The sequence below is a fragment of the Molothrus ater genome, chromosome 3 (assembly GCF_012460135.2).
Source record: "Molothrus ater isolate BHLD 08-10-18 breed brown headed cowbird chromosome 3, BPBGC_Mater_1.1, whole genome shotgun sequence".
NCBI lineage: Eukaryota > Metazoa > Chordata > Aves > Passeriformes > Icteridae > Molothrus > Molothrus ater.
Genome location: NC_050480.2, coordinates 87,855,097 through 87,871,835, shown reverse-complemented (window position 1 = coordinate 87,871,835; position 16,739 = coordinate 87,855,097). Strand labels below are relative to the sequence as shown.

Sequence of the window (16,739 nt, the reverse complement as noted above, 5' to 3'; positions counted from 1 at the left end):
ATCAGCTTTCACTGATCTGCACAGCTCTTCCATAAGACCACACAAGTATTAATTCATCACTTGCAAATTGATACTACAATTATGAAAAATCAGAGGAAGGATTATTTGATCCTTTTGATAAAAGTCTGGTCAGGTATTTTTAATACTCCATTTTTGCTATCTACTACTCTTTCCAATTAAATATAAAAGTTTATTTTTGATGGTTACAAGTTTATTAAGTGTATTCATAATGTTTTCTTAAATCAGAGCCCTAGGCCACTTCCAGGACACATCTGGAAAGGAGCAGACACACAGCCAGGCTGCAAGACTTCCCTCCACGACCCAGATTCCATCTGCCTCAGCCACACATGGGAACCATGGTCTGCTCCTCTCATTCTCTCATTCTCACAAGGATAGGATGCATAATGAAGCACTCATTCAAGAATCATTAAAATGAACAATTATTCAAATAAATGATTATCACTGTGCAAGTAACTGAACCCTTTATACTCAATTGAGCTAGTGACCAAGTTAATGGCAAGTTAATAGGGTTTTTTAAGAAAAAGAGAAACGTGTTATGACAAGTCTTCCAATGTACAGCTTCATGTGTGTGAGAGCATTCCCCTTTCTACAAAATATTCCTCCTACTGTGCATTGCATGCCAGTTCACACACACACACACACCCTAACTTCCATTTGGGTAATGATATTTAGATATCTAATCAGGAAGCCTGCTGAACATCAGCAAGAAATGCAAAACTCCTGCTAGAGCAAGGTGCTATTCTCCAAAACATCACAGCAGACACCTGAATTTAAGAATGGAGGAAGAAGAAAATCAGTCTCAGGGGTACCTACTGCAGCTCTTCAGCACCTTTCTTTGCAAGATTTGCTGCCTATTTGTGCCAATGAATCCTCTGTAGCCACAAAACATTCCTGCTGTTGAATATCTGTGTACCTCAAGGGTATATATGTTAGGAAATATGAGGGGCAGAGAGGAAAATTCACTTATTTTGCCATCAAAAGTGGAAACTTCTAATAATAAGGAGTGAAAGCAGAAACACCACTGACTAAACCACCCATGGATTTACAGTAAGCCACGTTCTATTGGCAAATTGGCTCTGCTGGAAAATGTGCCAAGCATGCTAATAGCTATATTTATATGAGTTAACTCATATATTTATATGAGATAACTTCAGTTGTTTGAAGTAAGGATGGAGGTGAGAACATGCAATATACATCTGTGGAGGAGAGGTGAACATTTTATTCCAAGAACACTTTGCCAAGTGTTGTTTTTCAATGCAAAGTAGTGCCTTTCAAATAAATATTTGTTATTACAAAGTACCTCTCAGGTCTCAAGAAACATGTTCCCTTGAGTAACCTGCCTACTCCAAGAAAGCCTCTTCCCTTCCCAGACTGCTTTGCTCCCTGTGCCTGTGTGCATGCATGGAATCCACATTTTCTGTAGCACAGTGCACATTTTCCATGCGCACATGTGCACACACACTGACTGAAAAAACCCATTTTATTATTTGCCTATTTCCTTTCGATAAAAAGTTTCAAAACAGCACTGTATCGACAAAAGAAAAATAGAACAATCATTCCAAATGTAGGAACAGGACAGTTTTTATCCTTTTTTCTTTCTCACTTAAAAAGGTGTACACCTTTTCCTGCTCTTCAGAGTGTTTCACTGTAATTCTGAATCTGTTTTCAGATATTGGTACAGTGTGCACTCACTCAAGAAGTACAGCTGTCAGGAAGGAATTTTTCAGTGAGTCTATTATAATTTTTGGTTTCCTGTGACTAGCAGTTCGTAATTAAAAGATACTCCAATCTCTTTTCAATATTAGACGTGCAATATACATAATTTTCACTAACACGGGAACAATTTTTGCAATGAAACAAGACTCAGGTATGCAAAGGTAAGACTTTCATGACACTTCTGTGGGTGACTGAGCATTTGCTGAAATGCAACCTAAATTAGAAACACTATTTCAAGTGAACAACAAAAAAGTTATTCTCTTGTTTCTCATGCATAGAGGGACATTTTGAAAAAAAGTAACATCAGAAGATGGGCAGATAATGGCGAAGCAAACAACTCTGTTTCATATCTGGATATCACTGAAATATTTCTGCTTGAATGCTCTAAAGGAAACAATCTCATGGACAAAACAAATACACAAAAGATTAATGCAAAATATAAAGTTTTAAACCATTGGAAGCACCTGAAAAAGGTAGATTTCAGCAAAAACCCTTGTAACTGTTCCCTACCCCTAGCACAAGGTATGCCAAACTATGTCTCCACAAATCACTCTGAGATTATATTCATATTTATAACTGAGGAGTCTGCATTCTACAAGGAATTTGTATACAAGTCTTCCAAGTCCTAGACCATTGCATTTAATCATAATTTTTTTATATTCAGCAAAAATGAAAACATACAAAAACCACCATATTTTTTAAAGGATGTAAAAGACCTTTGAATTGAGACAAATGCAGGGAACTAGAAAAACACGTAAATCACTCCCATTTTATCCAGTTCAAGAAGATATTAGCATAGAAATATATTTTTAATAGCGTAATGTTATTTACAGCCTCCCGAATCATCCCTGGAGCAACTAAAACACCAGAAACTTACTGAAATCTTTTTCTACTACTTTGTTGTAAAAGACTCCAGAAGAATTACCAGAAAAACTAAGCATCTTTTTTACTTCCTCTTAACACTTAAATGCACACAGAAAGCTTTTCTCCTCTGTAAAGTGCAAACCATTCCATAAATGCAGGAATAACATATTGCACCTATTTTAATCTGGGAAACTGAACAGGGTGTGTGTGTGTGTGTGTGCGTGTCACGCTGCTGTCCTGTGCAGGGACACCTGAGTCAGCCCATTGCTAATGAGCTCTGCCACTGGGAACAGTCTGGTCACGCTAAGGTGATGCTCCAAGGAGTTGAGAACACTCTGCTCCTCCTGAGTGCCCTTGTGCACTGATCCCTGCTGTGTGAGCAGCTTCTCAGAGGCCAACAGCCAGGCACTGTGGAGAGGCTGAGCATCCCAAGGTCCCCATGAAAGCAACTCCTGCAGCTACAGATCAGCCCGAGCCTCACCTCACCCTCCAGTCCTGCATTTAGAATTCTCTGCACCTTCTCCTTTGGCTGGCTGTCATGTTGAGTGATGAGATACACAAGCAGAAAGCTCAGGCAGGCTTGGTCTGTGTTTGCAACCTGGATTTGCTCAAGCAAATTCCATCATTTAGAGAAAAGTGATTGTCTAAAAAAAAACCTTATCTCCTGGGCAATTATGAATTAGTTACCCAGAAGTGTTGACGGTAAGACTAGCACCCACCTGTTTTAAGGTCAGATTTATTCTTATTATCAGCTCTTTGAGGATGCAACACTGTCAGGCTTGTGTTATGCAGGGGGTCAGATGTCATTATCATTACAGTCCCTTCTGACATCAAAACCTGTGAATCTCTCCGTTTTATCAGCCTCTGCTGATTTCACAGTCCAGAAATGGCTGCAAAAATGAACAAGGAGAGCCCAAACAAACTACGAGTTTTCAAAGGCTACAAACACTGATCACAGGCTCACGTTTACCCAGCTCTTTCTTAAAACAACTCCCAGTAAAATCACTTAGAAAATCATATCTGAAAAGGAAAGCAATGACAAGGCTCATGAAGAGGACACATGAGCACAGTAAAAGCAGTGGTATATAATCAAGAAGTACAGAAGACTGCTTTATATGAAAAAACAGCATTCAGTAAAATACCAGAATAACTGCTAGTCTTGAGGGAAAATCATCTCTATGAATTGAGTTCAAAATTACAGGCCTGCCACTGGGATTTTGAGGAGAATGAACCTGGAGTATAGGAATTACAATGCAAAGAGCCACTCAGTTCAAATTCCCAGGCACAGAGACCCCCAGAGCATGCCTAAAAAACACCAAGGAAGCAAAAACTGCAGATTCTGTGAAACATCCAGGAATATTTTACAACTCGAAAACAAATGAAACATTTAAATTGGGATTTTCTCAGTTTTGTGGCTTTGAACAAATTTGAGAATGGAAGGAAAAAGGAGTGTACAGTTTATTACCATGAAAATCCTTCCTGGACAACCTGTTGACCTTCAAGAGCCAACCATGACTCTGAAATTAATTAAACTGTCCGAAGTGAAATACCATTCTCAATTTTCATAATGCATTAATTTAGTTAACTATGTTCATAATTACAATGAAAGATTTTTGGCATACATCATATTCACAGGTGTTTAGCATTTCAGAAAAACTGCTGACAGCAAGTTTTTCAATGAAATTACAGTGTGTGTGTGTGTGTGTGTGCGCGCGTGTATTTATTATATTAATATTTTGTAACCTGTTAATACAGATTATTTAAAAATATATAATGTCAGTTCTTACTTTTTTTCAACAGGTAAAGAGATTTCTCTTATTGCATTTATATATTTATAAGCATAAAATGGATCAAAATAGGATGCTTTGCATTTTTACTGTTTCAGGCCAAAATCCAATTTAGAGCCACAGATCAGCAATTTAAAAACAAAATCCATAATAGTTCAATGCTTATTACTTACACTGGAATTGTTTTATTCATGGCTGTTGAAAAAGAAAAAATACAAACCAGTGTATTTTTACTGTAATTTAGGACAGTCAGTGGAAGTCACTAAATTAGATAAAAAAAAGTAAAGTACTGGATTATTTTTAACGTTTATGTTACAATGCTTTCTATATTTCCAATTTTCTCCTCATTAGAGAAGTAGCTTAAATTCTAGCCAAAGTGATTTCTTTCATAATCTCCAACTGAAGTATATTTAGCATAATTTTCAGAAAGCTCTCCACTGTTAGGACAGCAATGCCTCCAATAGGCATTGTCAAGAAGCTTTTTTGTACCATATCAGGTATTTCTTTTCTTTAGGGAAAATTTTAGATTCTTTACACAGATTCAGCCAAGACTGATCAAAGAGACTGCACAGATTTAGATCTACTGAGTAAGGAAAAATTATGCTTAAACCCATATCTGTTTATTTTTGCATGCACTATATATATATAATGAATCCCCACACACACTGTATGACAAAAAGCAGCTCTAAATTCCGTTTGAGTTTTTAAAACTAGAAAGTCTGTGTGAACATCAGTGTGAAATGAAAGGCAGCCTAAAATGCCACTGTTACTTCTTTGAAATAGGGTCAGAAAGATTTCTGTATTTGGCATTAAAATGCCACAGCTTTTCATTCAGTATCATATTTCCACAATCACAGTTTCTCATTCAGTATCATATTTCCACAACAGGTAACTATAAATGTACTCCTAGAATGCTTCAACAAATGTGCTCAGCTGGAAACCCCCCCAAATCTTTAAACACCTCGCTTTTTGTGGTATTTTCAACCTAATTACATTCTATGGAAAAAAGTCTGACAAGGATTATCTTCTAATGAGACTTTCAGATAGAGTACGTAGCTTTGTAACTTCAGTTCCTGCATTGAAATACTGCTATTAAATATTTCAGAAATTAGATATTTTCCCTTTTCAAATTATTTCTGGTTTTGTTATGTGCAGTCTACTACCTTAAAAATAGATGGCTGGGTTATGAACTAGACAGTAACACATTAAACTGTTTTCTTCTTTTACTTTAGTAGTCCTTTACTCAAAGGACTACTTTGTATAATTAAATTTAGCAAATAAACTCTCAGACAGTATGAGCAAGGTCTCTGCACAGAATTTAGCAGACTATGAAATTCTGATCCCTAGAATTTTTTAAACACCACTAAGAAAATTCAAACACCATTCTCTATCAACATATCATAATTGTCCATTTCTCAAGGTAACTGTTTTGTTTTAATTTAAGAATTTGGAGCATTTAAAAAAAATCCATAAACTATTTTGGACAGTTCTATCACAATAACTAAATTCCAGATGTTCGCTTCTTACTTGTTTTTCTTTCGTTTTTGTTACTTGCAGGCCAGCATACATGGAAAAGTGCACGTGTGCTTTTTGCAATACATTTTGCAATCACTTTTAAAGCCTCCATTTGTACTTAAGAGTACCAATTGAGAAACTTTTCCATGGAATTTTCCTTGCAGTGTACATAAGCTCAGTAAACATGTGTAATGTGGCAGAATAAAGCCTGTATCCCCTGTATAGACTGTTAAGGTTTGTTACCTGAGGACTTAATCATTTTGGTTGAAGCTATTTATAGGAAACTACAGAATAAAATGTTTTGATCGAAATTCTGTATTGGCAAAACCTCTTTGTGCTCTTAATTTATCAACATGATAAATTAAGTCTCACTTCTGTATTTCTTTTGAAGAGACCAGCCTATCTTCTTTAACATTAATACATGTACCCACCCCATTTCTGTGGGACCTGAGCCTGAATGCAGAGATCAGTAAAGGGATGGAATAGCATCTGGGGAAAGGAAAACATTCCACTGGCTTCATGGCTTTGCTTGGCTTTCAGATATTCAGCTATTCAACACAGTTTTCATTTAGAATAAAAGAATTAGAGCAGTCTGCTTGGACACATGTTATTCTTTTTCAGGTGCTCACAGTGGAAGCAATCACCTGAAGATGTAGCTCATTTTGGACTACAAATGTACTGTGGCATGATTTAAGAGAAAGAAATTAATTAAACCTTCAAAATCAGATCCTTAATGATATATGGCCATATCCCTAGGCATCAATCCTGCAAACATATGCATGTCAAATTAATAGAACCTCTCATGTACACAAATTACAGTATTTAAATCCTCCCAGAATTACAGATCTAATTTTGCTTGAAGAAAAAAAAAAAGTGTCTTCATCGAGCAGATATTATTTTTTGTCGCTCTGCCCTTTACTAAATATTCCCCAAAAAAATTCTTGTCAAATTTTATTAGATGTACTGTTTGATAAAAGAAGATGAAAAGAAATTGTGTATACAAGTCATGGTTATAATTAAGTAGCCTACCGTAATTTCTGATACAAAATTGTTCAATCTTTGTAATTTTTGCCAAAAACATCAGTAAGGTAGTCCTGTTCAGAAAATATACCTTCCTATTACTTAATATCAGAGATGCAATTTAAAATAAAAATCAGAAACCTGGCAATAAAATTGATGAGACAAGCAATTCAAAAGCATTGCTGTGTTTCTAACACCACGCTGGTGCTTCACAAGTTCTTACTGGTAGTGACAAAGGATGGGGAGCTGACACAAACACCGTACTGCAAGCACTGTCTCCAGCTATGCTGACTGGCACCCTCCAGGGCAGCCACATTTCTTTACTGACCAAAGAGGGAGATATTATTTCCAGATGTCCCACCTGGAATTGCTTTCCCGAAAGATGCCACAAGTGTCTCAAGCAGGCAGCAAATGTCCACCTTTGTCTGAGGTGCACAGTGAAAGGAGAAAGGACAGAGGAGGTGGGGCTGTCCAAGGGACAGAGCTGGAGAGGGGGGCAAAGATGGCGGGAAAGGAAGAGAAACTATGACCAAAAATGTATGTAGGATGGTTTCCTGGCAGGTATGTAAGTATAATCAGTACAATACTTCATACATACACTTCAGTATGCATAACTTTTGTGCCTTACTCCCACCCCTTTGATACAGATTCTCAGGAATTACTTCTGATCAATGCCCACCACCATAGAGTGGAGCCCAGCTGATTCAAACACTGGTCCATCTGTGTATGTCTTAAGCTGTCCCCTTCCACATGATGCTCCAAGACTCCAGTAACCTCAAGCTGCCAGCATTTTCACCCTGGGTGCAGGCTCCAGAGTGTTATGGTCCCTCAGAAAGTCGAAACAGTGTTTAGTTGCTGCACTGATTTCTAAAAAGAATCAACTGGAAGGACTGGCAGATCTCTGCTCCTCTGACATGCCTCTTACCCAACAGCCAAGAACAGCGTATCTTTTCCTTCCTTTGCTCTCCTTTCTCCAAAAAGCACCTGGAGCTCTGGCTTTGAAAGGCTCTGGCATGCACACAGAAAGAGCTTCCTGAGATCTCAAGAACTCATTGCAAAGACACTGTTTAACTCCTCTAACTTCAAGATGAAAAACAGGGCCTTCACTTGGGACAGAAATCCTGTAATGAGTGATTGCAATATCATATGGCATTTCAGATCTGGACTGAACTTTCATCATTAAACTTATGCATAAGAAATCAAATCCTCTGACTAATGAGATTTCTGGCACAAGTGGCTTACTAATATTCATTAATCTAGAATTCATTAACAGAATAGATGATGATATTACTGCAATAATTTTGTGCATCATAAAATCCATTATAAAATACAGTGATATTACTGGTGCTGATGTTATGCTGAAACATGAAATAGGGTGATAGCAAATAAATAAACCAATAGAAGAATCAGTCATAGTTCCTGGTTTCATATCTATACTTAGTCTTCTCATTTCAAAAGTATATCCTTTGAGCAAAATAACATAGTTTTTGTTATGTTTTAAAACAACTTTCTGTAGACTTGCTAGAGTACATACTGCTGTAAAAGTTACACTTGTAAATGGCTGTATTTTTAGGCCCATCCTCAGCAAACAAAGGTTACTGATCTCTATCAAACACATTCTCTGCAGTCACACAGGCCTGTCTGTTATTTAAAAAAAAAAACCCCACGCCCTTAAGAGTGACTTTCCAGGCAATTATTGCATGCCTGTGCTAATCCATCATTAGTCAGTGACAGGAAATTATCAGAACAGCAGACAGCTTCAGATATTACTGTGCTCTGGTCATGCTGGATGGAGACCTAGTTGCTTTGACAAGCAGCATCTCTCTGGCATTTGAAACAAATCAGTGTTGCTGGCCTGACACTGCAACTTCTGTTTGCTGTCTCTGATGTCTCTAATCAGAAGGCACAGCTCACTAACAGGGAGTTCTGCACAGCTTAAGGAGAGCTTAGTCCTTCAGTGGGAATTTCTCGAGAAAGGTCCCACTTGGAATCATAATTTTTTTCTGTGTTGGTTATTTCATCTCATCCTCCGTATTATTTCCTCCTTATCAAGCACCAAAAGCCTAAAGAAAAACACCAACTAAAATGCCTTCTGCGGACTGATGCCACTCAGATTCACCTGAATTCAAAGGTGATGTCTTAGTGCTTCACCTAGTGCTTAAACCATAAAGGGAATTTATTGAGCTGAAGTGCAGCCTTCCTAGGAAAGAGTGCCTGCAGCTCCAGGAAACAGCATGAAAATAGGGCTGAGATGTTGTATCTGCTGTTTGAACTGAAGGCACACCTATTTGGCTACCTGAACACACAATCCTGTGCTACTGTTCAAGCTTGATTGCTAGTGAATGATGCAGATCTCAAAGTTTTCTTTTCATCTCTTAGAGATATGGCACGTAACTTCTCATATTATCCTATCACTCAGCTTCGTCTCTGACAGCAGGATCACTGGCAGAAGGGAAAGGGCCTGAGGAGATCTGGTGCTGCAGCTAGCAAAAATGCCTGGCTAAAATTCATACCAAGAAGCTTTCTGAAAGCAGATACATGCCCATCCTCCTTGCTGGGGAAAGCAGGGGTCACCATGGACCCTGGTTTTGAGGAATCTGTTCTGTTCCCTCACACCACAGATCTTCTGGGCACGCAGCACAAGCACTCCAGACCAAAAAGACAGAACTGGTTAAGATAACCCGCTTCTAGATAAGGTATGAGAACACCCTGCATACGTCACACCCTTCTTATCTGAAGCTAGGAAATGCTTCATGCTTTTACAAATATATTTGAAAAGTAAGCATTACATAGCTGCAGTTTGCAACTTTTATCAGGGAAGTACTGATGTTCATCAGAAATTAGTCTGCATAATTACAAATGCACAACTGTAATTTTTATCAAAAACTAAAACCACAGAGGTCAGAAAATAAAAAAAAAGGCCCCTACTTGCTTTGAGTACTGTTTGCTAATGTGTAATATTCTCACACTTTTGGTTTATTACTGTATCTTTAAAAAAAAAGTGATTTATATTCATTTAATGCTCAGTGTGTCTCAGTAGTCTCATTTACAGAACCACACACACTTTGGTTATGCTCTTTGCTGGCTAAGGATAAAGGAGAGCATACAGATTCTGAATCTACTGTTTATATTGTAGTAGTGGTATGTCTGTACTGGCTGGCACTGATCAGGGTGACTACAACAGCAGAAATGTGTATAATATACAGACACACAGTGAAACATAACAATGTTCACAGATTCAGAAAACAAACACCTAAAATATGGGAAAAGACGACAAACATGGGCAAGGAAAGCAGAGATAGATCATTTGATTGCTTATAATTCTGTATTTATAATGCAAATAACGCTACTATAAATTCAGCTGGCTTACTGATCAGTGGATTGTATACTGAAAAATTATTAACTGTTGATCAAGCAAGCAATGGCCAGATCTTGCAATTATTTATTTTGAACAGGTCCGTTGAGGTGAGTCATTTTATGGATGTCGGCAGATCCTACGGTGAAGTGGCAGGCTCAGCCCCAGTTACACCCTGTTATGGCTGTGATGCCAATGCTTCCTTCCAACCAAAGGTAAATTACAGCAGGGTTTTAGAGAGCAAAAGCCCTCTGAGGTCTCAGGCATGTTCACAGCATTTCTGAAAATGTGGACTTTAGCTTCTCTTGCAATTTTATTGTATTCTTATTAGAAAATGGTTATAGATATAGAAAATGGATATAGATAGTTTATCAAGAGGCTAAAACAGAAGGCATGACAACACAGCTATCTAGGGCAAGGTCTGCACTACATTTAGAGAGGTAAATAATAAAGTGTACTTTGACTCCTCTATCATCTGGGCTGGAATACTTGCAATACTCCTCAAGGAAAATAATGCAGCATTAAGCAAGTTGCTCTGAAATAGTTACAAGTGAAGTAGATACTTCTACTCAGATCTGATCTATGAGGAAACAATACATGGAATTCACTGGCATGCAATCCCACTCCTTCCAAACAGAAGAATGGGAAATTTTGTTGTATTGTCAGCACTTTTCAGCTTTCTATGTATATTCTATCACACTGTGTTACACAAATACTGTTCAGTACTGCAGGTATCTGCACACAAAGCTATGCTCGTTTAAAATTCTACCGCAGATAATATAATATTTTAGTTTCCAAATTCTGATATATAATAAATTCAATGTTCAAAATGACCCTAAACGTGTCCCCCTCAGAGGATCATTGACTGTGCTGGAAAGCTATCATGAGTTCAAAAGCTCTTGCAAAACTGCAAAAGATGAAAAAAGGCTTATGGATTTATGAATGTGATTAGAGCTATAGTTCTTCAGGCAAGATTGCTTCCTGGCTGGGGAAAAAAAAAATTCTAGAAAAAATTGAGATCTCTCTGGGAGAGGAATTCAGATGAACAAAAGTAGCACTTCAACATTACCAGTATTTTTTGGACAAGCAAGAAAAGGAGAGGGGCAAAACCCCAGTACACTAGTCTGAGCACTGAAAAAAGCATTCTGCCTGGGCAAAATTATTTTAAATCAACAGTTATGTATTTATAGCATATTTTGATCTGTAACTTCTTCAGCATAATATAGTACAAAGTTATTGCTGAATATGATAAAGAACACTTTAATCTACTGAATGTGCAAAAAGCGTAAATGACTTCTTAATGGCACTTTTGTTTTGACTGACAGAGACTAATGTCAATGAGAGAAAATGTTTTAATTAAAGAATTGCTACAAAGCATATGTGTATGCTTACTTCTCATATGTATGTGAATGAGACAGACATTAATAAAGAAATACAGCTGCCTGCAATATCTGGTCTTTAATCTTCCTTATTCTATTTTTAAATTCATGATGGAGGTGTGGTATTTTGATAACACATTAGCACAGTTCTGACATAAAAATGGCAATACCTCTAAATTATTAATTACATCTTTTAATACAAGTATTGAAGATGTCAAAAGTCTTGCAAAGACAGAAACCTATGAATACAAAACTACCACAACTAATTAAAAATTATGTTCTTAAAGATTCCCACTCCCCAGGCTCTACACTCTGCTTGCTCTTCACTTTTGTATCTTCCCCATGTAACAGCAGCACTACCAGGAAAAATTGTGGGTTTCATGTTTAGAGCATATAAGAATTGGATTTCACAAAAGTCCCAGGTTTTCCAGACTATAAAACTGCTTGCAGATTTGTCCCATGGATGGCAGTCCTCTCTGCCTGCACTGAGGGAACTGCTGTGACTGCTCTGGGACTACCCTTACGTGGGGGGAGCAGGACAGCAGGGAGAAAAGGGGACAGGACAGGCAAATAAAACAGTGTGAGGACTCCTAAGGCAAATCCAAGCAGAGAAAATGCCTGAAATAATTACTTGTTGTGAACAGCACTACTTTCTGATGACAAAAATTGATACTGGGTCACACAGTAGCAACAAGAGCAAGAAGAGTCCTCTTCCAACATGTTGCATGTACTCTGTGCAATTAGAAAAAATGGGACATGATCTCACTTTCTGAAATAAATCTATCACAAACTATAAACTATGTTTCACCTGGAAACCATACACATTATTGCCATGCTGGTTTTCAACCATCAGGAAGTCTTTTAACAGACTTTGAGAGGAAGTTAATGATGAATTCACCTTTCCGCAGAGCAGATGAACCAAAAGGCACCTGCTGAAATCCTTGTGGGGCAAAATATCTTGGCAGAGAAAATGCTGCCTTATATGTTTTCAGCCAGAAACTGAGTATTTCTATGCATTACTCTCATCTTAAAAAATTATATCTGCTGATTATCTAACACTTTAAAGATAATACAGAAAATGTCTGAGTGGGGCAACTACTGTATTTTTCTATTCTTTCTCCCTGAATTCAGCAGATTGCTCTGGTTTTTACATACAAAAGTTGCAGCCTCTCTCTCATCTGCTTGAACCAATGCAATTAGTGAGCTAAGAGGAGCACTGCCACAAGCACTACTCATTATCATTGTTCCAGTCTGTGTTCAAATTATATTTAAAATAGCTGGCAAAGAGTACTGGTGAAAGAGAAATAAAAGATTGCTCAACACATCCATATTCTACAAGTTTTCTCCAGTACAGAAACATTACTCTTCATATTTGCATGTAAGAATTTGATTTTCTTTCATACTAGACTGCAGCCAGTACTAGACTATTATTACTGTATTATACACATGACCAAATGAGATTAACAGTACATAATAGCGAAGAATGAACAATAATTAATAATAATTAATACCAAGTAATAACCAATTAATAGTGAATAATTTTTTTCTGTAACACAAACTTTTCACTCTTGCTTGAAACAATACACAACAAAATAAAAACACCCCACAAAACTAAAAGAAAATATTTTCCTTTTTATATATTTGTAAAATGAATCAACTGGTTTTTATTTGACGACATCCACTGCTATAGAAAACAATGCATACATTACATTTTGTACATAACTCTCACAAGAATAAAAAGGAACACCTTTTTGACCAAGTGCTTACCTACAGTGTGTCCAGCAAGACTAATAACAAGTTACACTGATTCACAGTGTACAAAGTAATTCTTTCCCAAGGGTCCAAGTTTTGCAACTTGTCTCATTAAAAGCCCCAATCATGAGTATTTCAGCAAAAACAACTGCCTTTTTTATCTTCTAAAATAATAATACACCAACCATTCTAATTTTTATTTAAGCTTCTAAGCAGTTATATTTTTAAAAAATTCTTAAAAATATCACTGACTTCATGAACCCAGGCTTATGACTGCTAGTATATTTGAATAAAATAAAATCAGTGAAAAGTATTGCATATTTTTTGAATAATGTGCTACCTCATACATTCCATCATAAATCCCAAAAGTGCGTCAGAAAGTCTTTAAGTGTTTTCTGGCATGTGCTACAAACCAGTAACCCTTGGGCTGTCTAAGCAACATGGTTCTTTAAAAAATAGGTTTTAATTCTCTCCAGGAAGAGCAGATCCTTATTTGGATATGAGTCTGAACCGTGCCTTCTCTCTAAAACTGTGTAGGAACGTCTCCATGGTCGACAGAGAAATTTAGTTGCTGTAAAAGAGAAAAACACACTGCCAGAAGGTCCCTTTGGTGCCCTGTCCTGTCCTTTCCCTGTGGCCTCACCCTGTCAATCACACCTGGGAAAATAGTACAAGAGCTTTCTTGCACACATACACGATCTCATAACTGATGGTTTTGAGGCAACTCTTAGGAAAAGTCACAGAGGGAGAGAACACTTCATTATTGAAGTCTCTGTCTTACAGTGTACTAAAAGAAGGAAGTTTCATGTTAACCAGCATCAACCCACTACAATCTGACACAGATGAGTAATAATCTTGATATCATTTCCCAGATGAATAATCTTCTCAGTAAAAACTGCTAAACATTATCAGTTGCTGTTCAGACAGCCCAGCCGTGGTGAGTCAGGCTGCAGGAGCACCTCAAGCCTCAGAGAAGCCAGAAACCTGCCAATGATTAAAGGTAGAAGCCTCCAAAACGAAAGAGAAATAAGGCTACCAGCTTGTTTACAAAAGTCTCCATCATTAAGGTCAGACAGACCTTGCAGTGCTTTTTCCTCACATGGTTATATCAACATGTGAAAAAGACTCGCGTCTCCCAGTTGACACAGTCACGCCAAACAGCCTCCTTGTGTGAACACAGGTTATGTTGACAGAGGAGGGTGGCTGGCAAGCTGCACCATTTAGAGATGAGGTCTAGTTACACCAACTGTAAGCCCATCTTGTTGACATCTTGGTTTTACCTAAGGCACTCTGCTAACATCACATCTGTCCCATGAAGTGCTGTAGTATATCGATGACAATGTAATGCCATGCTGTGTACAATACAGTTTCCCTGCTCTAACAAACCTTCAGAAACATATATCATGGGCATGGATTCATCTCTTCAAATGGTTAGCTCATTTTTCTAGGATTTAACAGTATTGATCCTTTTCTATAAGAATTCCACTATTATATCACCTGTATTTTATAATGAAGGTGATGTCTGTAATTTTTATGCTGCTTGAGTATTCAAGAAATACATGACAAGACTTATTACAACACTTCTCTATAGTCACTGGTTTTATTCTAATGTAGCATGGGCTTACAAATGATTTTCTTTAGTCAGGAAAATATCAGTCAGCAAGCAAGTTGCTTAATGTTGTTTACATCATCTTCTTAAGGTCAGAATTAACATACATAATAATCATTTTAAGGAGTGACACTGTGATGCATCAAGCATGAAAGAGGTCAAGAATAAGTCCACTAATAGTGTCATCTTATCCTTATATATATCCCAATATTCAAAAGCATCTAGGTTTCAACTGGCTCAGTCTCCTTCATGAATTTTTGGGATAGTTTATACATATAAATACACATCAAATGGGTTCCTTCATGGAGTGAACCAGTGCAGAAATATTCTCTGCCTTGCCCTTGTAGGAGCTGGTTTCCTATTACACCGAGCTGTCAGGGTAGCCTAGGGAAATCAATGCCTGAACTCAGACACTCAGGCTTGGTGCTTGAATTTAAGTGGTATGAACATGCCCACCTCCAACAGCCTGTTTATTTTCACACAGAAGTCTTCTGAAATTCCCATAGATTTTGCTTAGAGCTGTGTTGGCTGAATATGATTTTCTCATTTATTCTTTACAGGTTTCTCTTTTTCATGTGCAGCATTATCCTTTGCCTTTGAACAGTCTCGAGACTACACATCTCCACTACTACATAACAAAGAACCCTGTTTAATATAACTACATTTTTTTAAGTGGCTTAGGAGAAGTGCACTAGGCTGTTTACAAAGGGATTACCTACTGTAAGCATGATTTAAATACTTTACCCTACTTAAAAATATTTTAAACTTTTCTGTTCATCTGCAGACAAAAGAGGCTGAACAACACTATGTCTCTTAGATTTAATTGCTGGTCCCTGAAGCAACCAATCTATATCATTGTATCAAAAGTGTTGTGGTTGTTGATGTTGAGGTTGTGCTGATCAACTAAACAAACCTTTCAGCTGTCAGATTTGACAGTGACACATATAAAACATCCTCTTTATAAAGTGGAAGCAATGTAAGCACACCAGGGAGCAACATACTATGCATTCAACCTCCTTCCAAAGCAAAGCAAGAAGCACACCTAAATTTTTTCTACAATCGCATTAAAGGAGCAACTAAGGGGGACTGGCCTAATTTCATGACATTTCAAGACCTTGAAGCAAAACTGAACTACTTTTCTCAACAGAGTTAACAGTGTTTTAGTTGTTTCCCTTATAGTGGATACATTGGTAGGTCAGGAGCTGCAGTTGAAAGAGTATTTTGGGCAATTTACAGTCAGGCCTCACTACATACCAGAAGAGAAAACATCCTATCTTACTCAGAAAGGGATAAAGAGGGAGAGAAATAACGAACTCTTCCTTGAGCAAAGTCATTCTAAATTATAAACTGTAAGATAAAAGACCTAGTGATAACTCTATTATGGCAACAAATTATATGCTTTATCTAAACATAGCAGAGACATTGTAAAAAGACGCAGTCCTTCCCTGCCCTGCCCTGTTCAGTTCGTTTCTATAGGACACATGTAGAAACATATTTCAGCCACTGAAGTGTTTACAGATGTTTGTGAGATAGAGCCCATTCTACCAATTTAAAGCTCGTAGAGTCATGCAAGACACAACTGTATTTCACGGGGAAAATTTTACATAATTGCTAGAAATACTTCTGAAACGTTGTCATACCTTTTAAAGAGGTATTATGTACCTGTGTCAAACAGATCTGCATGCTAATAATTTTCTGATTTTTTTTTAACTGACATTGTT

At 37.4% G+C, this 16,739-nt stretch overlaps 1 protein-coding gene across 1 annotated transcript in view; it reads right to left on the bottom strand.

Moving 5' to 3' along the window:
* FAM83B (family with sequence similarity 83 member B) overlaps nt 1–16,739 on the bottom strand; it is a 44,471-nt gene that overhangs the window by 26,508 nt on the left and 1,224 nt on the right. The window lies entirely within an intron of this gene.